At 35.4% G+C, this 19,225-nt stretch overlaps 1 long non-coding RNA gene across 1 annotated transcript in view; it reads left to right on the top strand.

Annotated features, from left to right (window-relative positions):
* The first annotated feature begins 4,895 nt into the window (after positions 1-4,895).
* LOC108362907 (uncharacterized) overlaps positions 4,896-19,225 on the top strand; it is a 24,356-nt gene continuing 10,026 nt past the window's right edge. The window contains exon 1 of the long non-coding RNA XR_001847531.1: positions 4,896-5,287. This is a non-coding gene — a long non-coding RNA (uncharacterized LOC108362907). The remainder of the gene's footprint in view (positions 5,288-19,225) is intronic.

A 19,225-nucleotide genomic window follows, 5' to 3' on the forward strand; every position in this document is an offset into this window, starting at 1 on the left:
TGTTTTTGTTAATGGTTGATAGCTGAAGGTGTTCGATACGACTCAGGTTGCAGCATTGCAGCGTTAAACATAGAACAATTTATCGTTAGCGAGTCATAAATGCCGTCGTAACAATAAAGCAGCACAGCAAAAGAAAAAGTCAACTATAACAGCAGCAGCCGAACTACAACACGAAAATCCATAAAAGACGACACAACTAATAAATAGTAAAAACTGAGACGCTATTACATACATACATACATCGTTATTCGGGCTTGGTTATTAGAACGATGCGTCGGCAACTTGCCACTCAGCAAAGAAATTCCACAGGAAATATTGCAGATTCTATGACTGCACTTTCGTCGAGCTGGCTGCGGGGTTGCGGTGTGCTACTTAACAATCCACTCCCAACTCCACACCTTTCCGTTCAGTCAATTTACTCAAGCCATACAAACCCCTTTTCCTGCCTTAATGGATCAAAAATAGTTGCTTGCTTTGCCTTTCGCTCTGATCGCTTCTCTTGTTAAAGTCAATTCATTCGCTGGTTATACCAGTTTTCACCTCAAACAACTTTTGAAGTGGTCAAAAAATTGTGTGTGTGTGTGTGTGTGTGTGTGGGTGTGTGTGTGAGAGAGAGATCGAGAGCTCAAGTTACACATTAAAAGGTAAGTATGGAATTATCAGATATGCAACACAAATATATAATGGATATAGGTTTTTGTTATCTTAGAAATATAGCATTTTCATTTTTAGGGGTTTAGCTGTGAGCGCACATATTACAGCGTTTGCATTACATATGCACATGTGTAGCGACATTGATGCTTAATAATGAGCACTCGTGGTGAATAGTACACACAGTTGAGGGCTCTTAATCATAATAATTTCTCTTTCACTGTCCACATATAAATTCGTACAAATCGTAACAACATTGAAAAGTGACACACATACACACATCAATATTGAAAAAAATATTTAAAAATAATTTTATAAAAAAATTAGTTGTTGAAAATATGCCATCTCAAAAAAAAATTAAAAAAATTCACAATGGTGGCTCTGGGTATTGCGCATTATTTTAGTATATTATTATGGGTTGCATTCTACAATAATTTGAGTTATGATTTTTTCTTAAACCGAATTCGACTTCGCGAAGTTGAGAAAAACTAGTACATTAGAAATTTAAAAGACTTTAACTTTTTTTAATTTTTTTTTGTAATTTTTTTGAGTAGTGAAGAATTTTTCAAGATAAAAATTTGTTTAATATTTTTTCATAGAGAATTTTGATGTGCGATTTTTTTTTAATTTTTTCCTCGCCCAATTCTCGAGATATTTGAAAAACTATTAAATTGATTTGTTAAAGTTTTTAAATAACGTATTAATATTTTTTGCAAATATTATTTATAAAAACCAATTTTATAATTAAAAGAAAAATCCGATTTTGGAGGTATTTACAATTGGATCTAGCCCACATAATATTTTGCCTAACTATGCTGGTACAAGTCTTAAAATATGCTAAATTTTATATATCTTATGGTAAAATAGTCCCGGTTTTTTTTATGTGGAGCGTGATGCACCCTAATATACATATATAAATAGCACCGGGCAGAAGTGTTGTAGTTTCTATTGAGGCTATCAACCAAAGTTCTATTAAACGCAATATTCGAGCGTGACGAGACATTTTGTCGTAGAACATTTCCAATCCTCCACTTCTGCTGTTACGGCTTCTGTTAACCCTTTTTTGGAAAATGGCAGCTACACGGTAAAAATTCTCCAACGTATTTCAGTGATGCTTGACACATAGATAAGTAGCTTATAATGGCTGCGTTTCTTTATACATTTCGGATAATCCCATTTCACAGCCGGAATAAACAGAATGCGTTTGAAATGTACGTCAACATATCATCAGGAACGTTCTAAAGAATAAATAAACAAAAAAGTTTATTCCAAACGTTCAGAATAAATAAAGAAATGCAGCCAATGTAAATATTTTTTCAAAAGGGTTGCCAAATTTTTAAAATTTTTATGTTTAATAAAATATTTCAAAAACATGGGTTTTAAGGGGAGGGGTTTCAAAGCGCTTAAATTCGAAAATATTTTTAAGGAGATCAAAAACGATTAATTTCTCAAGTATCATTTACGAGCGTGGCCACCTACACAAAAATTTAAAGTCATTTCAATTGACAAGTTTCTTCTCTTCTTCTTTTTTGGCGCTGTAACCGCCTACGCGATTTTGGCCGAGTTCAGCAAAGCACGCCAGTCGTTTCTGCTCTGTGCCAACTGACGCCAATTGGAAACGCCAAGTGAAGCCAAGTCCTTCTCCACCTGATCTTTCCATCGCAGTGGGGGCCTCCCTCTTCCTCTGCTACCACCAGCGGGTTCCGAGTTGAATACTTTCAGAGCTGGAGCGTCGGTGTCCATTCGAACGACATGACCAAGCCAGCGGAGCCGCTGTATTTTAATTCGCTGCACTATGTCCATGTCGTTGTAAAGCTCATACAGCTCATCGTTCCATCGTCTGCGGTACTCGCCGTCGCCAACGCGTAAAGGACCGTAAATCTTCCGCAAAATCTTTCTCTCAAACACCCCAAGAGCCGCCTCATCGGATGTTGTCATTGTCCATGCTTCTGCGCCATATACCAGCACGGGCATGATGAGTGACTTATAGAGCGTGGTTTTCGTACGTCGAGAGAGGACTTTACTCCTGAATTGCCTACTCAGTCCAAAGTAGCACTTGTTGGCAAGAGTGATTCTACGTTGGATTTCAATGCTGACATTATTATCGGTGTTAATGCTGGTTCCCAAGTAAACGAAATTCTCTACTTTCTCGAAATTGTAACTGTCAACAGTGACGTGGGTGCCAAGGCGCGAATGTGCTGACTGTTTGTTTGATGACAGGAGATACTTCGTCTTGTCCTCGTTTACCACCAGACCCATTCGCTTTGCTTCCCTATCCAACTTGGAAAAGGCAGAACAGACTTCGCGGTTTTTGTTAGCGATGATGTCGATGTCATCGGCATAAGCCAGCAATTGCACGCTCTTATAGTAAATTGTTCCTGAGCGGTTCAGTTCTGCAGCTCTTATTATCTTCTCCAACATCAGATTAAAGAAGTCACATGAAAGGGAGTCGTCCTGTCTGAAACCCCGTTTTGTGGTATTGCTCAACGTCATTTTACACAGCCGTATGAGTTTTGAGGGGATGCCAAATTCAGGCATAGCGGCGTATAGGCAACTCCCTTTAGTGCTGTCAAAGCGGCTTAAATTGACAAGTTTAATAAAGCTTTATTTACAAAATGTTTTTAAGAGGGATGCCACCTGTTTTAAGGAAGTTGTATCTACATATTTCGAAAACATTTGACAATTAGGAATTTTTAATTCAATAAATTTTTGAATGAGTGTGTTTGTTACTGCTTTTTTGAATAAAAAGATAGCTTACGAGCCGAATTAACATATATAATTTCCTTAAGGGCTACCAGCTGCTGAAAAAGTGAAATTCTTTTTATAAAAAATATAAGTTCAAAGAAATTTTACAATACGGCTAACAATCGAACAAAATTTAAAAAAGCTGACTACCATCTACTTAACATCAAACTCATTTTTTCTTAAGTTAAATAAAGTACCGTAATATGGATGTCAAACAAAAGAGATTTAAGAAAGCTTTGTTTTGTACAAATTCTTACAGGGGTTAGCCACCGGTTTAAAACTCTAATTGAATTCAATCAATAAGTTAAACAACAAAACAACGTCAAGTTAAAAAAAAAGAAGATGATTAAGAAGATTTTATTTCCGAAGTACTTTCGAAAGGGCTTGCCACCTGGTAAAAAGTCTAACTAAATTTAAACAGTTACAACTAAGTCGAAGTCGAAGCAGAATATGTACACCTGGACCCCTAAAAAACTATAAAAGCGGTCGATTTTCAATAGTAACTGGCTCTCCTTGTGTTGTGTTAAGCGCATAACCACTTCAAAGTTCGCTTCTTAAGTCTTTCGTTTGTTGTATCAAGATTGTGTGCAGAGTACTACATATGTATGTTGTTAGAAAGCCACACAAAAAAGTAAATGCGCCTGGGCCACACTGGGGAAGTGAAACTTACGTAACATATCTATTTTGTCACATAACCAATATACACACATATGTACATCTGCTTTTGCTTAAGGTTATATTTTTTGTCTTTTTCTATCTAGATCAATGTTCGTTCTAACTACATTTATGTTATTCTGTTTTCATTTATCTTCATTTTTGCCTTTGATAACAAAATCGATAGTAATATTCAAAAAATATCGACAACATACCCGATAAAAATATCGATAACAAATTCGATGAAAAATTCGATAATAATTTCGACAGCAATATCGATAATACTATTGGTAACAAAATCGATAAAAATATCGATAACAAAATCGATAAATATCGATAAAAGATATATAAATATCGATAAAAAAAATCGATAAAAAAAATCGATAAATATCGATAACAAAATCGATGAAGATCGATAATAAAATCGATAACAATATCGATAAATGTCGATAACTAAATCGATAAATATCGATAACAAAATCGATAAATATCGACAACAAAATCGATAACAAAATTGATAAATATCAATAACAAAATCAGTAGCAAAATCGATAAAACCCCGATAGCCATGTTTTTTTGAGATTAGGAAAAAGTTCTGACGTGACGGATCTAAAACCACTTCAGATCATTTTTAGAACTGTTTTTGTGTTCTCTTAATCAACTTTACAGCTCAGCTGGTTTTCTCGTTTCAAAGGAGACACTACTTTCTTTCTCTTTACTTATAAACAGCTGTTAGCATAAATTCACCACAGACGATAATTCTATTTACTTTACACCTTTTTATGAAACAGACAAAAGGCAACAACAAACCAGTGATCGAAACAAACTCGTTCGAAACTCTACATAAATACAAGCATATATACACATGTAGATGCATGCATCCACTCACATACATATACATATATTCAATTTGTGGCCACAGCAGCACCAGCTTATACGACTTCAAGACAGTTTCATTTTACCTGCGCTCCAGCGCTGAGTGGACTCTTTTGTGTTGCTGAGTGGACGTGTCTGGCGCGATAAAAACCGACGGAACAACCACGGAATAAAAAATTTATTTACATGCAACTTTATATTAGCAAAAATATATTTAATAGACATTTTGCTTTGTGTCGATTACGTCTACGTGAATTTATAGATATATAAAAACCAAGAGTTTGTGCTTACTGTGAAGAAAAATTTCGTACTTCATCAAGGAAAACCAACAATAATACCAACAACAAGGTTATAAGCAAATGTATGAGCATAAGCGCAAAATCAAATTTATAAATATGTAGTGTATTTATTATAACTAAGTGCATGAAAAAAATGTTGCTACAGCTGGAAGAAAAAATTATGAAAAAACAACAGCTAGCAGTAGAAAGGGGAAAAGGAATAATAGTTTAAAACAAAACATGAAAGCATAAACTGCGATTGATATAGCAGCAAAGTGAATAAGTGAAACAACGTACGGCAATCGTACGAAGTCAACGAAGGTGCAGTGATCATGGTTTCTGAGTAAATTTTAAACGAATATTAGTTTTGGTGTAGTATGCGTGGAAGTGTGTAAATAAAAAGGTGTGCCTGAGGGGTCTGGTATCTTCGTGGATGTATTTGTGGTGCGACCGCTGCTGCGCGGAGAAAATATTCAAATGAGCACAAAATTGTTGTATCCGCACGCAACAAATTCGACAATAGCACAACAACCACTGTGTAATAACAAAAACATAATTGTATGTATTGTGCATTATCAACAAAATTTTATTAAGTGCACCTTGTTGGATTTTTTTTTTGCAGAATTAGAGTGATTTAAAAATTAACCTAAAAAAACGAAATCCCTTTCGCAATGTAAAGTTTTTAAAACCAAATATGAAAAAGTTTAAATTTTATAAAAGTGTTACCTTTGAAAAGTAGCGGTTCTAAGCATACTGCTGATCACTTGTATGCATGTATGTATGTATGTATGTTGTTACAGCTATATGCAGTGCTCCAATAACAACGAGGCAATTAGTTGCGCAGGCGTGGAGCACTTTTATGGCTTCCCATAAGCCAGATTAAATGCCAAGCAAAAAAAAAACAGTGATCATGAAATAAAAGATACAAGTTTGTGTGGATACTCAATTTTTAAACTAAATAAAGTGCACGCATATGTATGTTATTAGAGACAAATTTCACTTCACTAAGTATAACGGAGTAGTTAACTGTAAATAATTGTCGAGCCAGAGAATTTGAATTTCTCATTTTTTTTTGTACAAAGTGCAGAGGGCCAAGAAATTTTGAATAAAATCGATTTAAGTACCTTTTCCTGTTAATGAATGTTACATAATAAAAGTAGTTGAACGAAATTATAGAAATTCCTCAAGACGGGGAAAAGATTAAAAAAGGGAAAGTAATAAAAAAAATTTACCCAAATTTATTATTTTTTTATTTTAGAAAAAAATTAGGTATACCGCTTTACAGCCCATTAAATTTCATTACACGCTTCAAGCGACTAAGAATACAAAATAATTTTCAATATTTTTTTTTTGCTAGCACTGCTGGGATATTTTTTGCAATTTACGGTCTAAATTTCCTGCTTTTTAATATTCTTATGGGGAATAGTGGAAATCAATATGATCCTCACATTTTAGACATACAATGTGCTTGGCAGTTTTATGTAAAATACGACGGAGATTATTTTTGTGGAAACTCTTAACCCTCTAACTCCTCAATAGGTGGGCATTTTTTTTTTTGTTTTGATATAACGGGTTAAAATGTTTAACAAAAATATTTGCCATTCAATTTTACTATAAGTCGCCGAATAAATCAAAGCTCAAAATTCTTCTTAAACTCCAACAATAAGTCGGAACTGAAGGTGTGCTTAAGGGTTAACTTTGTACATATTCCGAATCGGTGCTAAAATCATCCAATAAACTGGAAACTCTATATGCATATATATTAAGGTATAAATGATATGTAATATTTTCTAAAAAAGGCCCATCTATTTATGAGTTAGTTGGGTTGACCCCGAAACTGAAATTTAGACCTTAAATTTCAAATCTCTGATAAACCTGCATATATTTTATTTGCTTCCCTCTGTGCACAAGCACCCCCTAAAAAAATTCGCTCGTCAACTTACAAATCGCCGACACACGTATATGATTCTTACCCACTTTACCAGAAATCATTGCACGAACTTGGCTTTTTTGGAAAAAATTTGATTTTGTCGCATAGTGTTATGTTAAAATATAATCCATATATTGCAAAATATAGTTTTATACTTTTATATGGCGCAAACAGTTGTTGTTAGTTTGGGCCAATCAACGCCGTCGAAAAGCTAGTATTTCGATCTTCCTTGTTGTCCTTTGCCCATGAATACAGAGCTATAGATCTTGCGCAGAATAGTTCTCTCGAAAGCCCCCAACCCCTACTCACCTTTGTTCGACATCGTCCATATAAAAGTAAGAGGCAGATCATAAGTTTTTATATCACAATTTAGGTTCGTCAATAACTGCCACTAATTTTCAATTTCCTACCGAACCCTACCTAGTATCCATTAGTAAGAGCTATCCTTCACTTGAACTGCCATTATTTGTGGTGGTAACACTAGAATATAGGTAGACGAAGTACTTCAAAATTGTAACTGCCAATAGTGAAGTGTGTCCCAATATGCGAGGATCCTTTGGTTGTTGTCGGAAAAAAGCTCATCTTTCCTTTGTTCATCGCCAGAGCCTCCTTCTCTCAGCTGTAAAATGCTGCGCCAAAGTATTCCACATCAGATTGAATATATTGCAAGAAAGTAGTCGCATGAAAGCTCGTTTCGAACGAACAGCTTTTTAGGCCCCAAACAACACTATTAATGCCTAATCGACTGATTCATGGAACTCTTCAGTGCTATACTTACACAGTTCCGCCGATAGGGACCCAAAATGGTACGAACATCTCCGCCCTGTCAGTTTTTTGCAGCCGTTTTTAACAGCTTCGGGGCCGATATATTTTTAATCCGCATTACTGCTGTTCGCAACTTGACTTGTTCGTCCCGATACACTCATCCGAATTTATGTGTTTGTTTCTCCATGAACCAGACCTGGTCTTTAAGATATTTCACTTGTGCTTCATTTCCTTACAGAATTTTCGCCAAGCGTTCCTACCTACCAGCACCTTCAGATTTTCGCATTCACATCTTTCTGTCTCTCTTTCCATCTTCACAAAAGGCGTCTCTCTTCTGCTCCTGGTATAGGTCAATTGTAGCTCGCATCGCTATTGAGCTTCCGCACACTAGAAAGCTCAGTCAACTTGAGCAGTCCACCACTTGAAAGCACACTCAACTGGGCAGTCGACCGAAAACAGGTTTCTGTTTTGTATACATGCACTGCCCTTGATTGTTTTAGTGCATGTAATAAACGCAACGAAACAGAAAATATTTTGTCTTCGCGGACTGAAATGGGCGAGGTAAAATCGCAAAAAACCGGTTTTAGGCAGACTGACCAGTCCATTGTGCGGAGGCCCATTGGGTATAGGATGACCTGGTACCCTGTGGTGCATTTCTCTGCGGCGACGGCGCGGAGGTACCTGCTGTTTCTGTATGTTTTTTTTTTTTTCAAATAGAGATGGAAAGCATCGAAAGTCTTAACCCCGTCAGTGTGAAACTTTAACCCACTAACACCACCTCTTCTCATCCGGTTTCCCCCCTGGTACTACCGTCAAGTATTTCTTCAGGAGGCGGTTTGAGCAAATTGCTCGAAGATGTCTAGGTCGACATTGTAAGTCATCTCGGTACGAACGTCGGGTTCTATGTTCATAGTCTCAGTCTGCACTTTGTACGTGTATCTCTAAACGCTGTGCTCGTTTGTTTCTGCGTCGTTTCTTTTCTATATAGGGGCTTCTTATTTTAGGTGCATATCCGCTAATCATAGTCCTCATTTCATTTGCGGGCCTGTCTACGTGTGTGGAGACTTGTTACGTTTTTCCTGACACTCCCCCGTCAAAGCTGCCGGAGCTATGCAAGGGTTGCTTAGCGCTTTCCCCAAATAGTTTCTTCTTGTTACTCATAGTATGCAAACGGGAATAGAAGTGATTGAGTATAGCCGCACTGTACACATTTTCATAAGTACGAAGCAAGACACCTTGTGTGACTATTTGATTTTCTCTTGATTCCTTATAACGTTTCAATTGTGGGTTTGCTTGGTTTAAATGCCTAGAACGTATCTGCGTGTCTTTCGCTGGTATGACACGTACCTAAACTCCTGCTCTGGATTACTTTGGCATATCTCAGGTTTCAGATAAGCTCTTGGGTAGTTTTAGGCTGGCTTGTTCAGCACCGCGGCTCTACTATGGTTACAAGCAACCTAGGTACGGGGGATACAAGCATGCTTCTGAATATTATGAGGGTCTATATGGGGTCTGTTTCTTCATTTTTAGCATCCTCCTTGAACGGTGAGGTACACAGAAGACATTCAGCGCCATGTCTGGTATTAATGTTAATGGATTTCACCTGCTGTGTGCCATCGTAGTGGGCTTTGTCTGCCACTCGAGCCCGTTAGTGTTGTAGCTGTAGTGGAGATAGAGTTTTATTGCTTCTTTCAGCCTTTTTTGACAAGACCAGGGGAGGCTGAACTGGTCCGGAAGTTACATGCAGAGTGGGCTTTTCCAAAATTGGTAGAATTATTATTATTTTTTTTTTTTGAGGGTTTAGTTTTAAAGAAAACTTGTTAAGGTTTAGTCGGACGTAATTTTATGTCGTTAAGATATACAGGTATAGTTCTGGTAACATTCCGCTATATGGCTGTGGCTGTAAACAGAGTTTAGCGTATTTTTTAGACATAGGCTTAGAATAAATTTTATATAAGCTTATTTGTTAGTGTTAGTTGTTTTTCGGAAAGGATTAGAAGCAGTGTGACCCAGTTAGCCTTTTTGAGGCAAAAATTTAGCAATTATATTTTTGCTCTAGCCTTGAAATTTTAGGTCTTGCTTCGTGGGTTTTTTACTTTTTCATGCGTAACTTTCAGCTTTTTAGTACTCTGATAAAAAAAAAAAAAATTTTATTGATGCATTAAAAAAATTTTCCCTCTTCGTTATCATTTTTCTGTCCTGAATTTTTTTGCTAATTAGACCAATCTTTTTTAATTCGAGCAGCGAAGATGTAAGATTAATTGAATTGCAATGGTTAATTCTTAGAGCAAAATATATGCAAATATGTTACTTCTGCGATAAAACCAATCAACAAAATGAGGAGCTCTTGTTAATCCACACTTTTAGGCAGGGACTTTTCAGTAAGACCTTACCTTTGCAAGCTATATTAGAAGCGTTATGATATCAGAAAAACACCGCTTCAAGCCGGCTCCAAAGTTTTAAGTTTAAACATTAAAAATTAATTTAGAGTGTTAGCTGCATTTTTTGAGATCATCTGGTCACACTGATCAGAAGATGATGTATTTTGGAAAGCTTGTTAAAGTTTGTTATATAGAACAAAGAATTACGTTGTAGATGGCACGAGCATCTGCACTCTACCGACCGAGAGGCTCGTCAAACGGACTACGGATGAGCCACAAGACTGAACACATTTTGTCTCATGCTTTTCATACTGAAATTGGCTACATCTACCAAATTGGTTAAATCTTTTATTTCTATGGCGAGCGCCACTGTCGTATCCAATTAAGGTTGCCAGACGTACTGCTACAATGTACACCCCTATACTTCCAAAAAGAAAATCTGAAAATGTACTCCTTTTTAATTTTGTAATTCTTTTTCCAGTTCAGTATAATGAATTAACGGTATTAAAAAACTGTTGAAAAAAAAAATCTGAAATTTTATGGAAGCATTGCCCAAACTGTCTGTAATAACTGCAATAATCAGATAGTGGTATTGTTTTGAAAAAGCGAGCAGATGCATTTCTTGGTAATATAATTAATTACTTAAAGCAATATTTTAATTTTAGAAACAACAAAACTGAAAAACTGTTATAAAAAAAATCTCCATTGTACTTGTGCAAATTTTTATAATTAACGAAAACAGAAGTTGGAAAAGAAATCATTACTAAATTTAAAAAATATGAAATTAATATGATTTTAGAAATATGGATAATAAAAATATGAAATTATTTACATTATTAATAATTTATTTTTTGCATTTATTGTTGTTTGCAAAAGGATATCTATATTTGTTTGCATTTAATCAATGAAAACGATCTCAAATATGTGATTATAAACATATTTAATTTTCGTAAATTTTTGTCAAAAAATGCATCTGTTTAATGAATAAAAAAAAGCAAAAAAAAAGTGTATTTCCTTGGAGACATAAAATGTACTGCTTTATCCACTTCCGAAGCTGGCAACCCTATATCGTGCTGTGATTACAGGAAAGCGGGGAAACATCGATATATTCCAGGTAGAATATCATTGGCCGGTTGAGTTCTTAATGAAAAGGATGTAGATAAAAATAAGTAGTAGCTCTAAATGCGTAGCTTCACTTTTGCTAGGTTCATTTGGTAGACAAAAAATGTGCTGAGTGGCAACACTGGTCACATGATATCCAGAGCACGTTGTTAACGACTGGCTTTATGTAGCGCCTCGGCCTGGTTGATCTTATGTCTTAAGGTCTTATAACACCTAAATACGGCCGTGAAAGCACAAAATGTCTTTTGTAAGATTTTGAACCTTCGATGGGATTTTACAAAGCTCAAAAGTTGAAGGAATTTTATTATTACACACAAGTCAGACTTTGAAGTACGCGTAAAAACTCTCATTCAAAATTTCAAATTAAAAGATCAAATTTCGCTATAAAAAACGTTTCTGAAACACCCCAATGTACACACTTACATACATATGCTGATGACATTCTCGTCTGTCTGCAGCGCTGTGCGAAAAATCGAGGCAAACTAGCGTTAAAAGTCATCATATTAACATCACACCTTGAAAATTTTATAGCCGACGCGTAAATTAAATACAAAAACAACAAAAACAGAACTAAAAAAAAAAAAACATTAACAAAAAATAAGTGAAGCGGCAAATACACACACGTATGTACAACCAACACTCACTGCACTGCAACAACAAAAGGGAATACATGGAAAAAAAAGAATATGAATAAAAAAAAGTTAACCAAATCACCACTCGACGGGAAGTGGTTACAGCATCCTGTTGCAAACCTTCTTAGATACCCTTTTTTCCAAACAGAAGAGGGCATTGAGCTGCATAAATTGCAGGACCATTTCACATTGCGCTCGCACGACAGCATGTGTGTGTGTGTGTGTGTGCCTACATACATGCGGCTTCCAATATACAAAGTGTGAATACTTTACGTAACAAAGAAATGCAAATGTAAAGCACTTTGTTACGAAAGCGCTAAGGAGGGAAGTAAGAAGCAAGACTGTGCATAAATTGCACGGCCATTGCACTAACATACAAGCAGGCTGTTGTTGTAGGCGGTCATTGGCATTTTTGCAAATTATTAAAGAAAATGGAAATAAATCGACAATTTAACACTTTCGAAGCAACAAAAAATCATCAATCGGTTATCTTTTTTTTTATTTTATTTTATTTTTATTTTACTATCACACTTAGGGCCGTTTTCTGAAGTAACCTTTAACTTTAAAGCTCACTTTATATTTAAAGGTTGCATTAAAATTTGTGGTTGTGTCTAAAGTAAATCATTTTATTGTCGGTTTTAAATTGATTTACAACCAAGAAACATGCATACGTCAAAAACCGATAATAGAAATGCTTAACTTTAGACATAGCTTTATTTTTAATCCAACCTTTAAATATAAAGTGAGCTTTAAAGTTAGAGGTTACTTCAGAAAACGGCCCTTAGACAACTACATACACTCTAATAAAACCACATGCCTTTACCTTTGCTAACTAGAAGGGCGCCTTTGTTTTAAGTCTGAAAAGTGTACTTCATTAACACTTCTGTATGTAAGCGTATGTATGTATGTAAGTATGTATGTATGTTTGAGCGCTGGCTAAAGTATCGCCAATACGGTTGTAAATTACCCGCCAACGCTTACAAAAGTCAGAGTTGAAATTTGAAACGTTTACCGTTTGCTATTTGGCGTGTTGATTGTTTTTGTGCTTGGACTGTTTGTTGTGTTGCTGGTCCGTGTTTTTGTTGGGTGATTTTCATTGTATTTATTATGTGTACTCGACGATAAAACTTTGATAGCTGCAATAAAATTCACTATTATTTATTGCTCTAGCCAATAACCTAATAGGGAGATGTATTTTTAAGCAATTCGCCATGCAATCTAATGGTAACTGCTTCCTTGATAAAACTAAAAGAAAAATACTTCATTTTAAAAGACATGACTTGAGCAATAAACTTAATTGACCAAAAACAGAAAATTGGAGGCGAGATTTTACTTGTATGCTTGCGTTTAAGCAAATTTTGGAAATTATACATATATCTAAAATCATTTTCTAGACAATTTTCTGAAACACATACATATGTATGTACATATGTAAATCCCTAAATGCCTATAAAAAATGCAAGTTCGGAGTTAGTCAAAAATCGCATTGATTTTTGAGAATTTTTTTGTTGAAGGTGTTTTAGAATTTTTTTATGAAAAATATTTTGGATTTTTTTTTTTTTTGGTATGTAAGAGACTGCGCGAAAAAAATTGCCAAAAATCAACGGTAATTGATTGGGCTACAAATCTGCATACCCAAAAAATTCTAAAAAAAATCTGATTAAAAAGTTGAAAATTATATTTTTTTGCTTTTTGTTATTGTCCAAGCCCCGTTAAACTAATATTATTCGCTTCAAGTTTTACTAACTCCATTGCTTCAACAAAGAAAATCTCCGGTTGGTGACCACTGACATTAGGCGCGAGCAAGTAACCAGAGGATCTGATGAAACTAACAATCTATACAAAAAAAAAACGACTTCTAAATTGTCAGCGCGATTCGTTTCCCTACTATAGATTTCTCTAAAATTTTTAAGGTCCTTAGAGGAACTAAATCCGCTTCTTACTAAAGATTTTAAAGCCATTGTTAGAACTAGAAAAATTGCAATTTTTTATCAAAAAATTCAAACTTTGCCCCACTGTATAAAAAATCCTATTGAAATTTGTCAATATACGAAGATATGACGAAAAACTACGAAAGGAAACCTCTATGTTCGGCAAAAAATAAAAATTAAAATCAAAATTGCGCTGCAAAAATATTTAACACTCAACGATGTCCAGCGAAATTTTTTTCTGCTACGGTGTACTGTACTGATGTGGAAAAAACCTTGACTACTCATTTTTATAAGATGGCGGCGATTCTGCAACCCCCCTGTTTTGAGCCCCAAAATTCTTCTAAGTAACCCTACTGTATGAACACTAGGGTGGTCAAAAAAAAAAGTAAAGTCGGAATTTTAATGCTCTAACTCCCTAAGATTTTTATATATCGGAAAAAATATACCGCTATTTTTTATTTTAAAATCAAAAAATATTTAGAGGTCGCTCAAAGCGCTTAAAGTTTTCCATGTATATACATATTTTATATGGGGAAAACCACATTTCGTAGAAATGGTATAGAGTCCTTGAAAATCGAGTTTTTCGATCGGAAAAATCAGGTTCTCTTCAGGAGACTTCCAATAATAATACCTCATACCGTTTTTTAATACTAAGGATTTTTTGATGGTCCTCATATTGCATTTGCTTGGGTTTTTGGGTGGCCTATGAAAAATAGTTACTATTAAAAAATGGTTAAAAAAACAATTTGGTTACATTATTGGGAAACTCCTGAAGAGAAACAGAGTTTTCAGATTGAAAATATTGATTTTCAAGAATTTTACACCATTCTAGGAAATTTGATATAAAATGCATGGAAAACTTTGACCATTCTAGGAAATTTGATATAAAATGCATGGAAAACTTTGATGTCAAAGTTTTTTTTCGGTATAGAACAATCCTAGGGGTGAGAGCATACAACTTCTGACTTTATTTTTTCCACATGCTTTTTAGGCCCACCCTAATGAACACTCTCACTACTTGGGCCTACTCTTAGGGAGCGTTAACTGTTTCATGCAAATTAATCCAGAATAAAATGTGTTAAATTTTTACACTTTGATGGTCCACCTTAATGTAGCAAAATCAAAAATTTGCCCAAAAATTGTCTAAGCGCCTTTAGGAGCCACCCTAACATGCATAAGTGTGCAATTATTTTGAATGCTTCAGGTTCTTAAAAAAAATGCGCTCACAATAGCTAGAAAAATATTGAAGTCGTAGCAAGCGCGGAGTAAATTTTAGACCACCAATCAAATACAAGTACAAAATTAAGAATTCGTACTAAAACGTTTGTCTACCGATTGCGGCCAATAAATTTGCTAAGGCCTTCGAAAATACAAATTTTATTTAAGTTTACAAAAAAAAAAAAAAACAAATCGAATGGACTGAAAACAAATGAAATTATTATGCATGTCGAAAAGGCAAAATCATAACTACTCGCACAAAAATATAAGCCGCAATAACCGCTGGTTTAAATAATTTTGCCTACACAGCAGCAATACAAAAAATCGTAAAAAGTTGTTAGTGGTTTTCTTTGTTGTTGTTGTTGGTGGCAGCTGTTCGTGCAACGGCCAACGTCTAAATGACAACAACAACAAAACTAGCTGCAACTAAAAGCGATTGTTAGCCAAATTACGAAAAATCGAAAATAACAATAATAACAAGTTATTCTAAAATACAGCGAGAAAAAAAAAAACAAGTAAGCTTGTCTGCCAACAAAGCTGTTCAATAACCCAGTCACAGTTGGCTGTTTGGAAGTTGCAGTTGACAACCAGCTCTCGACTATCAAACAGCAATAAAAAGCAACACCAATACCTAAATACAATTGCCAGTTAGTTGCATAGTGACATTTTTGCTCGCTGTTGCCGCCACTACCACCAACCAACCAACCAACCAACCAACCAACCAACCAACCAGCACTGTAGTCGAGTGGCCGCGGCGACGATCTCTCTCTCTTAGCGCTATGTGAAACCACCATCATTGGATTGGCGCTCCCATTCACCACAAACCAACAATCGCCTTGCTACGAACGAGTACCACATTCCCTTGCCACATTTCCATTTACATTGACTGTTTTTTTTTTTCTGAACTTCTTCGTTGCTTTTTTGCTTCCCAGCAGCAGACAATTTTTGGAATTTCTGGTTATAAAAATTTCTTTCGTTTTTTTTATTGTATTCGTATTTGTGGATTATTTCATTAAATTTTTTATCGTTCTATTTTGTTTTTTGTTTTTTTTTTTTTTATCAAGTTCTTTGTCATTTTTTCGCTAGCGCTAGCAATAACTTATAACGGGTGATTTTTTTGAGGTTAGGATTTTCATGCATTAGTATTTGACAGATCACGTGGGATTTCAGACATGGTGTCAAAGAGAAAGATGCTCAGTATGCTTTGACATTTCATCATGAATAGACTTACTAACGAGCAACGCTTGCAAATCATTGAATTTTATTACCAAAATCAGTGTTCGGTTCGCTTTACGTCCGATTTATGGTCTACATAATCGACCAAGTGAGCAAACAATTAATGCGATTGTGACCAAGTTTCGCACTCAGTTTACTTTATTGGACATTAAACCAACCACACGAATGCGTACAGTGCGTACAGAAGAGAATATTGCGTCTGTTTCTGAGAGTGTTGCTGAAGACCGTGAAATGTCGATTCGTCGCCGTTCGCAGCAATTGGGTTTGCGAAACACATTTCGAACCGAACACTGATTTTGGTAATAAAATTCAATGATTTGCAAGCGTTGCTCGTTAGTAAGTCTATTCATGATGAAATGTCAAAGCATACTGAGCATCTTTCTTTTTGACACCATGTCTGAAATCCCACGTGATCTGTCAAATACTAATGCATGAAAATCCTAACCTCAAAAAAATCACCCGTTAGAATGCTTTTCTCAACAGCTTTTCTTTTAGCTGTTTTATAAGTGATTTTTTTTTTTTGCAACAGCTGCGCATTTTTATTGCATTTTAATCCCTCTTTATGCGAGAAGCGATTCTTTTTTTTTTCTTGAACGCCTGGCGACAAGGAAAAGCTTAATTTCCCATTCGCAAATGGACAACTTTATACACCCGTAAATGTGTCAGTGGCTTATGATGCTAGCTTTAACAACGACAACAACAGCAACAACAACAACAACAACAACCAAAACAAAGAAGCAACAGTTAGTATTGCTGTTACTGTTTTCGTGGTAATCAATTTGCTTTATTGCACTCGGCTTAAATGTTTGCAACTTTGCGTAATGAGGTCAACGGCGATGATGTTGAATGCAACGTTTTACTAGTTGTCGCAACATAATTATTTTCTAGTTTCGCTTATTTTTCCTTTGTACTATTGTGTGTGTTTTTTTTTGCTTTTGTGATGTGCACTTATGCCTGATTGTGCTACTAATACTAATGTATGTATGTAACAAGCAGTTTCAAAGGTGAGATGTTGCATTAAATGAAGCAAATAATTGGTTGCGAATGTTTAGAATGAGTATGGAAATCGACAATGGTTTAAAATAAAATGTCATACGATTTTATCTGCTAGCACAAATAGCCCTAAAATGGGACCTTCTGTGATACCACAAGGATCCAGAACCCGTCTTCTTCTTCTTGAAAAAAGCAGCAATCGCCTAAGCGTCCGAGTTCAGCAAGCAAGCACATCCTTCCCCAGCGCGTCGAACACTTTCAGTATTGAAGCATTTGTATCCATTCTTAAGACATGACCAAGCCAACGAAGCCTCTGTATTTTAGTGAGAGGTTTGTTAGTTGAATTTGCTGGAGTAGGTAAGTAGGAGCCTAGTCGCTTTTTAGACTACTACAGTATTGAGAAAGTAATTGGGAAAGAGTGTCGCTGAACTCTCGCTGAAATTGAAGCTCACTCTCGTCCATACAGTAGTCCGTATAGGCAGTAGCAGTCTCCCTGTAAATGCCGTTTATAGCCTATCTGTACAGTCTCGGGTCCAGCGGTGGATGTATCCGGGGCTGGACCTCGTCACTCCGCTCATAGAGATGGCAGCCGACGTGCTTGTCTGCAGCGCCCTACTAGAAACTGTTTTTTGAGCATAATGCGTTGCTCCCTTACTGAGAGGGCTGTCGAAGGGTACTTCGAGAATTTTCAGTTGTTTACCGTCAGTTAAAGTCACGTTTAGGTTAGCTTAGGTTATAGGTATTGCCCCCAGGCAAGGGACGACTTGGAAAATTAAGAGATTGTTATTTGTTTAGTTTAGTCGGTGTAACGGCGGAAGCCGATTACGAATTTACTAGCCAAAATGTTTCGATTTAATCCTTGCAAAGGCTGGACAGTCTAATAGAAAGATTAGTATTTTTCAACATACATATATCGTGTATATAAATTTAAAAATCAGCGCAATTTAAAATTTTTTAGAGTTTTGATAATTTTGAATTTCTTGAATGTTTCCATTTAAATAACTTGAGTGGAATTTCAAAATTTTCTAAACTTTTAAAACTTAGTGAATTTGAGAAATTGTAGTAAATCACAATTTTTTATTTTGTAAAAATTTTGAGAATTGTAGGAATTCTAACAAATTTTTTCTAAGTAAAAGTGTCGATTATACAAAGTTGATCAAACGAAATTAAAAGTTTACGAATGTTGAAAACATTTTCATATATCGTCGTTTTTGAAAATTTAAACATTTTCGTAATTTTTGAAGATTAAAAAAATTTTTGGACGTTGTTTTCAAAATTTTAAAAAAATTTAAAATTCTCAAACTCTGTTATATCAATACAAAATTGTGGAAAAGTTCAGAAAAGTGGAAAAATTTTGGAAATTTTCAAAAATTTTAATATATTTTAGAATTCTAAGAATTTTTTTTTATACACAAGTACCATGAACATAAGAATTTTTCGACAATCTGTGATGTTTCACACTTTGAGTTTTCAGGCTGGATTTTAGAATGAATAAAATTCTCAAAATTTGGGAAAATATAAATATTTCTAAAATCTCAGTAATTTCGATAGTTTTTTTAAATTTGGGAAATTATCCTAAAAATAAGAAATCTCAAGAAATTTCTTCTTCTTCTTAATTGGCGCTGTAACCGCCTAAGCGATTTTGGCCGAGTTCAGCAAAGCACGCCAGTCGTTTCTGCTCTGTGCCAACTGACGCCAATTGGAAACGCCAAGTGAAGCCAAGTCCTTCTCCACCTGATCTTTCCATCGCAGTGGGGGCCTCCCTCTTCCTCTGCTACCACCAGCGGGTTCCGAGTTGAATACTTTCAGAGCT

The sequence above is a fragment of the Rhagoletis zephyria genome, unplaced genomic scaffold, assembly GCF_001687245.7.
Source record: "Rhagoletis zephyria isolate East Lansing unplaced genomic scaffold, Rhagoletis_zephyria_1.1 Rzeph_scaffold_01139, whole genome shotgun sequence".
Lineage (NCBI taxonomy): Eukaryota > Metazoa > Arthropoda > Insecta > Diptera > Tephritidae > Rhagoletis > Rhagoletis zephyria.